The following is a 9,343-nucleotide window of genomic DNA, read 5'->3' as shown; positions in this document are numbered from 1 at the left end:
ATCTCAGGTTAGAAACTTGAGGCAGATAATAATTACTCAAAATCCTTGTGTTGGAAGGAGCTTCGAAAGACAAGAAAATGATTTTCGAGTGGTATTCTGTCTAAGGAAACTAGATAGAATAATTAAATTCAAACCATCTTCTCAAGAAAGAAACTGTGGTCCAGTATGAAGTGATTTATTTTCTAGGCTTGTCTTCCTAAGTTCATCTCTTAAATCATGGTATTCTCCAGATGTCCATCCTCGACCCACTGTTCTCACACTGTGAACCCTTCCAGAGTGATCTCATTTCCTCTCATGATTTCAGTTCCTGATGACTCCAATTCTCTATCTTTATCCTTGACATTTCTCACAGATTCATCAGTCTGTCTACTCTATGTCTCCCATAACATTATCTTCAAATCTCAGACTTAACTTTTATTAAATGGTAGTTCCACCTACCACCACAATTCTCCCCACCCTTGCCATCTGCCTGACTCCTTTTTAATTTATATTCTTATTTCTTTATTCTTGAGTTTGGAAGTTCTGACAATCACTTCATTGACTCAGGCTAAAAACCCTCATCTGGGACTCTTTCTTCTCTTTATCCCAATACACAATAAATTCAACCCTTTCCTCTCCATTCTGTCATGCTGCCCTTGTTTTTAAAACAGGCTACTATCCTTCTTTATCTTAAATTATTACAACAAGCTCTTACCTAGTCTATGTAAATCAGAATTTGTATTGTGAGCAATAGAACATGATTTTGGCTAGTTCAAGCAGAAGATACATATTTTTTTTTGAACTAGGTTTAGGAATATTTATAGAATCAACAAGACAGTTGAAGAGCCAGACTCAGAAAATGTGGGAGAACCAATAAGGTCTAATCAGCTGGGGCCACAGCCTAGGTGATATGTTACAACAATCTCTTTAAGGATACCATCACTAGCGCTGGTAAAAAATGCACTATTCCTAACCTCTGGTTCTGCTGACACTCCAGCCCCTGGACAGTGCTATTGTTGGGTGCCACCACCAAATGTCCTTTCTCATTATATATTCCAGATTCAAAGTCCTCAGTGTGAGTATCAGTCTGGCCAAAGCTAATGTTATGTTCCTGCCTTGGGTACTAGAGGAATGGGAAAAGTTTGTTCTCCTTCAGTTGCTATGGTGGGAACTAGAATCTGCCTTCCCCCAAGCTCCACACAACAGGCTATTTCTTTCACGTTGGAAATACTGAAAAATTGGGCAACAGATACAAGAATAATAAAAAGAACTCTCTAATAGGTTTTCTTCCAGTCATTTTCCCTCTAATCAATCTCTGTGTGGAAACCAGGGAGAGGAAAGAAGGCAAAGGGAGTCATTAGGATGCTGTGCACAGACCCAGCCAAGAAACAATGGCCTGTAGAAGTAGAGTTGTGACAGAAGAATGTGAAGAAATGGGCAGGTCTGGGAGATATATAAGAACTAGAATCAACAGGGATTCAATTTATAGATGTGTGGGATGAGAGAGATAGGGAAATTAAGGTTGGCATTGATATTTCTTTCTCAAGAAATAGGAAGAAATGAAATATTCTTATAATTTTGTGTGCATTTAATTCCTGGGTTGATGAAGATTCAGAGAAGACATTATGTAGGCAGGTGGTTATCTGTGCCTGGGCTTCAGAGGACAGAAAACCACTGGGATATATTTTTGTGAGATATTAATACATAATTGATGATTAAAGTGGTAGGACCTGTTGAGATGACCCAGGGGAGGTACATAAAGTAAGAATGCCCAACTCAAATGAAGCTGAGTCAAATAGGTACAGCCACCAATTATGCCTCATCCACGAGTCATCCAGAGTCATTTGGACCACATCACCTTAATTCTGTAAGATTTAGCTCTTGTTTCATTGCTTCTCTATGTTAATATTAATCCTGTCAAACTTTTGGTGATTTCAAGATACTTCTACTGAGTGTATTTTCACTACTCTGGTCTCTCAAATCTTGGACCTTCTCATTTTTAAAGATCTTATTCTTCAACCCACATTGGTCATGTGTTTTCCACGGTCAGACCATAGATTAGTGTTTTTTAATCAAGACCTTTTAGCAGATCATAAGCCAATGAAGCTGTCATAAACAGCATTTCTTTACAATGAAATACAATAGGTAATATCAGCATGTTTAGCCTATGCTTAGTGTATAAACTTAGTTATACACTGATCTTATCATATCTTAGTGTATAAACTGGGTTATACATTGATTATGCATATCCTGTATGCATAATCCTGGTTGCAAATGGGATTTTCAATTGTCCAAATTTGGAAAAGGAGAAAAGGCTGGTTAAAAGAAAGATGGCAAGTTTGGGTGGTATTATTTTCTAATTCATAGGGAATTAAAAAAGCATTGTCTTCAGAAATGGAACAAGAACAGGAATGAGGTCTTTGAGTGGGCAATGGGAAATGAAAGGCAATACTTAGATATTATTTCTATTTTTCTCTCTTTTTCCTACATAATAAATTTTCTTTATTTATAAGATTATTCTCACCCACATACAAAGATAGTATAATATCTTCTGTCTGAAAAGGAAAATACCCCAAGTATCTCCACATTTTGCTCCTATTGCTTCATTTATGTTCCTATTTACAGAAAATTTTCCCCAAAGAATTTTCTGTACTCATTGTTTCCTTTTCCCTTTCCTTCCCTTGCATTTGCTTGTGCCTGTTGTAGTCAGATTCTTATTTCCAACATTTCACTGGAACTGCTTATTGAAACCCTTTCCTCATTTGACCCTGATTCTTCACCACCCTCTGTCATCCTCACACATCACTGGCCACTCCTGTGTAGCACTGTAACATTGCACGGTGTTAACCACTTTCTCTAGCTTAAAATAGATGCTTCATTTCTCTTTAGTGACATCTGATCTTCTGGTTTATTTGCCTTCTCTTTGAAGACTCCTCAGTATTCTTTACAAGCTTCTCTCAATTTCATTTCCTAAATCCCCAAATATCATGGTTCCTTCAGGGATTCCTTTTTGGATCTCTCCTTCATTCTTTCACTTATTTGTTTAAAAAATATAGAGGAAGAGTTTATTATGGATGGACATTTAATAATAAGAGTTGAGATATAGCAGTGAACTAAATAAGCAGAATTTATTTACATGAAATACAATCTAGTGGGAATCAACTGAAAATATATGCATAGGAAAAAATGGAAGTAAGTGGGAAGAAGAAAAATAAAGCATGATGAGAGGGTAGGGAAGGTATTTTATGTAGGGGTCAGGCAAGTTTCTGAAAGAAGTAAGGGAAAGTTGCAGGTTATAATTTGAAGATGAGTATTTCAGGAAGAGGAAACAGTAATAAGCAAAGAACCTCAAGTAGGAGGATGCCTGATATATACAAGAAAAAGCAAGGAGGCCAGTGTATAGGGGGTGAAAGAGGGAGGTAGCAGGATATAAGTAGAGTGAGGAAATACAGGACCAGATTAAGGAAAGCCTGTGAGCCTTGGTAAAACTTCAGATTTTACTCTGAGATGCAAAACTGCATGGGAGTTTTAGTTAGCAAGGAACTATGCCTTAAAGGTTTATCTTTAAGTGAAGACTTAATGGCTTCAGTGAAAGTTGAGGAGGAGGGAATTAAATCAGAGAGACCAATTAACAGGTTATTGATATTGGCTCCAAGAAAAGTGATGATAGTCTGCACTAGAGTGGTGGTGAGAGAAATGATGAGAAATGGGCAAATTCTGGATGTATTTTAATAATAGAAGAGACAGGATTTCTTGGCAGTTTGGATGTGAAGTTTGATAATAAGAAAGAAGTCAAGGATGACTTTAAATTTTGGGCCTGAGTGACTGGTAGAATGGAGCTGCCATTAACTGAGATGAAGGTGATGGGGGAATGAGAAGGTAGGAGGAAGGTGTTAGGGTAATTAAATATTTGTTTTTTCTCATTTTAAGTTGCACTTACCTGTAGACGTCCAAGTGTATTTGTCAAATAAGTAAGTATGTGTTTTTGGAGTTTAATGGAGAAATCCATACTGGAAATATATATTTGGCTATTGTCAGATGATATTTGAAGTCATGGAACTGGATGAGTATCACCTAGGATAAGAGTATTAGATACAGAATTAATATGTTAGAGACTCCATCCCTGTACATGTTTCTTCTATCAGGGGTGCCCCACTAAACTCAGTACTCTTCACTCTCAATTTACCTCTGTTCTGTCTTGAGCCTCAATGATGTCAACCATGCTACTGACACTAACAATCCTGTGAGGTCAGTGTGGAGCACATGAATGCCTCTGACACCGAGTGGTCATTGGAGCTCAAACGGATGGAATGTCTGAAACATTCTAGTTTAGGATAAAAATTAAATAGATTTGGTTGCAAAGAGTAAAAGGCTTCCTTTAAAGAGCCAGAACTTAGTCACAGCATATTGCCAAGTCCTTTTAGAGGCCACCCTGCTAAGACGGGAGTGGGAGGATGCAAACTATCCACAATGCAAGGTCCTATTTGTGGCTGCCTGGGATCTCAACCTCTTTGCGGTAATCCTTGCAGAATGATCAGGCTAGGCTGGACTTGTGGTGGATGAGCATACTCAGCTGGCTGATAGATCTCTTTATTATACCAAAAGAGAATAGTGTGAGGAATATGTGGGATTTGGAGCCTGGAATTATGCACTTTTGGTCTTCTCTACTTTGGCTTGTGGTAACATTAAGTCTTCCCCCTTCATTGCTGTTCCTGTGTTGCCTTTGGCTGGCATCCTTTCTGAGGTCGTGTGTGGATTCTGGCAGGTGGTGCAATGGGCCAGTTTCTATGTCAGCAGTGTGAGTAGAAGCAAGCCTATTGGCACGAATATCATGGAGATGTCAGCTGAAAGAATCTCATTTCTTGTCTTGAAGTTTGGAGTCAAATCCCTACTCATTATCTTCTCAAAGGTCTGCAATAGCACATGTGTATTTGGGAAAAAGGATATGTTTTTATAAATGTAAAGAAGTGAAAAAACATAACAAACACTAAAAACTGAGATTTCTGAATGAAGATATGGGTCACGTAATAAAACAAATTATTTGAAATATACAATAATGAACTAAATCAATCAATCACATACGGAGATGTTTTCCAGTTTTTTAAACTGTTTAATGAGCATGGTGTTAAATCTTCTGTGGTGGAGATTTGCATCTACACAAAGATGCAGGCATAACAATGATTTATGTGAAAGAAGAGCTTTGGGGCCAATTATGTCCATTTTATTATATAGCACCAAGGTTGTATAGGAAGTTAATGATAACAATTTTGGACTAGCTGCTTTACAAAGGCCATCCAGAAAGTTGCCTAATTTGTGGCTAGACCTCAAACAGATATATGATCCCTAATAACTTCAGTGTCAACTATCAAGTTGCCCTTCACTGGATAGAAGCAGTAGAGATTGGCAGGGAAAAGGATTGTGCAACATTTTAATATTGTTTATAATTTAAAGACTTAAAGACTGCATGAAGATGGGTGATGCAGGGTCCACATTCTGGAAGGCTGGGGCGAAACCTGTCAATGTTGTCAAGTTTCAGGATAATGTGAATAAACTTTCTTAATGGGAGCAGTACAGTTGAACACCATTTACCGTACCCCCCCCCACACACTGACCTTTTCAGCTTAAAGAAATTTGGTCATTCAGGAAGAGAATTGTTGATATCCTTCATTGATATTTCTTCATTGTTACTCTATTTGAAAATTTGAATTATTATTTTTAGAGAATAATCAAGAATTTCTTCAGAGTGAATTTCTATGAAATCCTGTATGCCCGTAAGTCACATGGAGGGGCCCTAGAATTATATGTCTTCCACGGTTTTGACATTCCAAAAATATTAATCATCTGTGGTTTCTTTTAAAAAGCTCATTTCTTCATAGGCTCTTGGCAGTATTTCTAAGATTGGGCACAAATATGCCCCATTAACTAATTGATTAGAATTCGATGTAAATTGTACCGAGAAATTCAGTGTCACCTCTTTAGCAAAACCCCTTCCACTTACCTTCGAATTGCACAAAAGGAATGTTTTCCTCTGGAAGAGAGAGAAAAGAACAATAGAACTGGAACAATCCATATATGCTCTTGATTCTGTTTCTATCTTGCAGACTTTGTCCATGAGTTCAGTGATGGCTGTCCTACAGCCCTGCCCAGGCCACTGTCATGCCTCATATTTTGACACACAACCCTTAAAATTCTTGCATTTGCTCATCCTTTGTTACTCAAGAGCGATTATTATATCAGTAAAGGAGTAAAGGAATAAGGGTTTTAGTTTAAAGGCCAGATACAAATCAAGGAAAAAAATTAATTGAAAGGATGTTGCAAATCCAAGAATTACTGGGAAAGGCAGAATAAAGAGGTTTAGATTTGAGGCAGCAAGAACCACAACTAAAACCACATAATATAACTGGTCTGGGGAAAATACAATTGCTACTACTGCTGAAAATTATGCCTTGATGCATGTCCCACCTCCACTGCTGCTGTGAATCCTTGAATTTGGCTGCTGGCCCTATAGGCTCCATTGTCCCGTAAAAGCAGATACAGATACCACCAAACCAGCAGCAGAGCACATTTTTACCTGTCCTTTCTTTTTGTCATTAATTCTGAATTTATAATATAGGATAGGTATATCTGATTCATCTTGCCTTGGAAATGTGCCCATACCTTAGTGGCAAGAAAGTCTGAGATAGTGAGTGTATGGCATCTTTTGCTTCTGTAGTGAGATATGCCTCCCATTGAGATTTGTAAGTTGTGAAATTCCCCAGGTGTATGGAAAAGGTCAGACAGTGGACAGCCAAAAGGTATCATAATAAAATTATCCTATATGAAACTGAGGATATGCTCATTGCCTACCAAGAGAGAGACAACCCAAATCTTATCAGTTATTGTATTAGCCTAGGTCATTCTACCTGGGTAATAGCACTTCCTCCCCTTGTTCTGCCATGACCCTGACCAGAGAGTCTTTCAACTATAAATTTCATTGTGAGGTTAACTATTAATATATAACAATAGTGGGGAAGAGGGAACCAAAAGAGGAGGAAAACTAATTAAAAGTTAGTTACGTTATAAGCACATATGTGGTACTGAGAGGATGTCTATATTTCCTTTCCCCTGGTAGCCATTAGCTTGGATCAAGATATTAGAAAACCTCAATAGACCCTGGACATTTTCTTTGACTTCTGCCTTTCTCCTCACCAAATTCATCCCATAAAAGCTAGTTATCTTAGAAAACACACATGTGATCATGTCTCTCCCAGCTTCCAGTGATTTGTAATTACTTTTTGGAGAAAGTCCACTGTTCTCAGCATGGCTTAGAACATCTTCCCCATTTGACCTCTGCCCTTCCCCAGCCTCACAAGCCAGTTTCTCAGAAACTGCACTCTCTTTCCATCCTCAGAGCCTTGCAATGATATTTCCTTTGCTTGGAATACTCTTGCCAACTCCTTCTCGTCCTTCAATTTCTCAGGTCTCAGCTAAATTTCAAATCTTCAGGTCTTCATCACACATGCCCCCGGAAACCAAGACAAGCGCGGCTCCCACCTCTGCTGCTTTTTGTACCCCTAATTGTCATGGACATTATTTCTATTGCTATTTTCTAAATGCCTGTCTTGACCCATAAAATAAATGCCCATCTTGCCCTATTGCCGCACAAGGAAATACACAGTGTCAACTTACTTAATGCCTGGCACATGGTAGGAGACCAACACGTAATTGCTGAAATAAATGAACAAATGAAAAAAGTCCTGCCTTGGTAATTATCAGGCCAGGCATTGTATGTGACTGTTTTCAGGTTTCTATTTTTTTCATGATAAAACTTCTCAATGAGAGGAAATCATCCCTCGATTTCTCAGGTGATTGAGGTTTGTCTGGGAAGGTATGAATAAAAGAATTTTGTTTGCATTAAGGTATGGAGATATTTGCTATAGAGCAGTGGGACAGCTTTACAACAGGCCAAATGTCATTTGTTTCCCAGCACTAAACTTTGCCAAGAATAGTTCTCTGCTAATTCGAGTGACCAAGAATTTATGCAATTTCCTCTGAAGAAAATTGTCCTTTTGAGAGCAGGAAGAAATATTTTATCCCCTTCATCTAAACTTAATTGTTTTACCAGGATCCATTTCTTCTTGCACCTGATTTTCTTTTTTCTTACAGAACCAACTGTATCTGCTTTGTATAAACCTCTCATATTTAAAAATTTGCCTTTCAAATGCACGGTGTCCTAGGATGTGTATATTGAACCACTAGAAATAACTCAGTGACATATTCTTCTTGCTTATTTCATACATATTTCCAACTTATGACTCATTGGTTTAAAGAGGACAAATGTGAACTAAAAGCAAAACAGAGGACTTGATGTACTTGAGCCCAAGAGGAAGATGAGTCACCACACTGCTGGCAAAGTATCCCGGGTCAGGGTTGCCTGTCTCATGGGTGTGAATGACCCCCAGTGTTCCGCGTCCTGGCCCCACTCACAAACTTACATGCAACCTTGCACAAACACACGTCCGAAACACCACTCACTTCTTACTTTAGAAGCCCCATGAAACTATTTCAGGCTGGAAGGCATGAGTACAATAAAGAAAGTGGCTGTCTTGGAGGCTATAACTTGATATAGGAACACGTCAGAGGGACCCAATATGTTAGCAGTGGCACTTTCATTCTCAGTTTTCAAAGAGTTTTATTTTTCTCTCTCCTTTCACCATCTGTTTTCTTACTGTAGCAAATGTCATTTCCTATGGAGTTTAGCAAGATATGAAATGGGATTGTTTTACATTGAATTTTGATGTAGTTTCATGATTTTTCTTAGAGTTGTCTTCCTTCCTTCCTTCCTTCCTTCCTTCCTTCCTTCCTTCCTTCCTTCCTTCCTTCCTTCCTTCCTTCCTTCCTTCCTTCCTTCCTTCCTTCCTTCCTTCCTTCCTTCCCTCCATCTGTACTAAATAAAGAGAGCTACCTTTAACATTACATTAACCAGACCAACTTTAAAATAATTCCTTTAGGCTTGCCTCTAAATCCAGGACTGAAATTTGTGATAATAGGTTAATTTTTACTTTGTTTATAGCAAACACAAATTATCAAAGTGGCATGAAGCTGTTAAGTACTAAATTCGCATTAAAGTGACAAGCTAAGAATTTAACTCTGTTGGGTGTGTGTGTGTGTGTTTGTGTGTATCCCTTGCATGGGTAAAAGGAAGATACAAAGTAGAGGAAACAATGAAAAGGGAAAGTGCAGGAAGCAATAACAACAGCACACACTTACATATCACTTCCTATGTGGCAGGCACTGTTTAAACTCTACATATATTAATTTATTTAATGTTCACCATAACTACACAGTGGAGATATTATTGCTTTTTCCAGTTTACATATGGAAA

The sequence above is a fragment of the Microcebus murinus genome, chromosome 13 (assembly GCF_040939455.1).
Source record: "Microcebus murinus isolate Inina chromosome 13, M.murinus_Inina_mat1.0, whole genome shotgun sequence".
Classification (NCBI taxonomy): domain Eukaryota; kingdom Metazoa; phylum Chordata; class Mammalia; order Primates; family Cheirogaleidae; genus Microcebus; species Microcebus murinus.
This window is presented reverse-complemented; position numbering follows the sequence as displayed.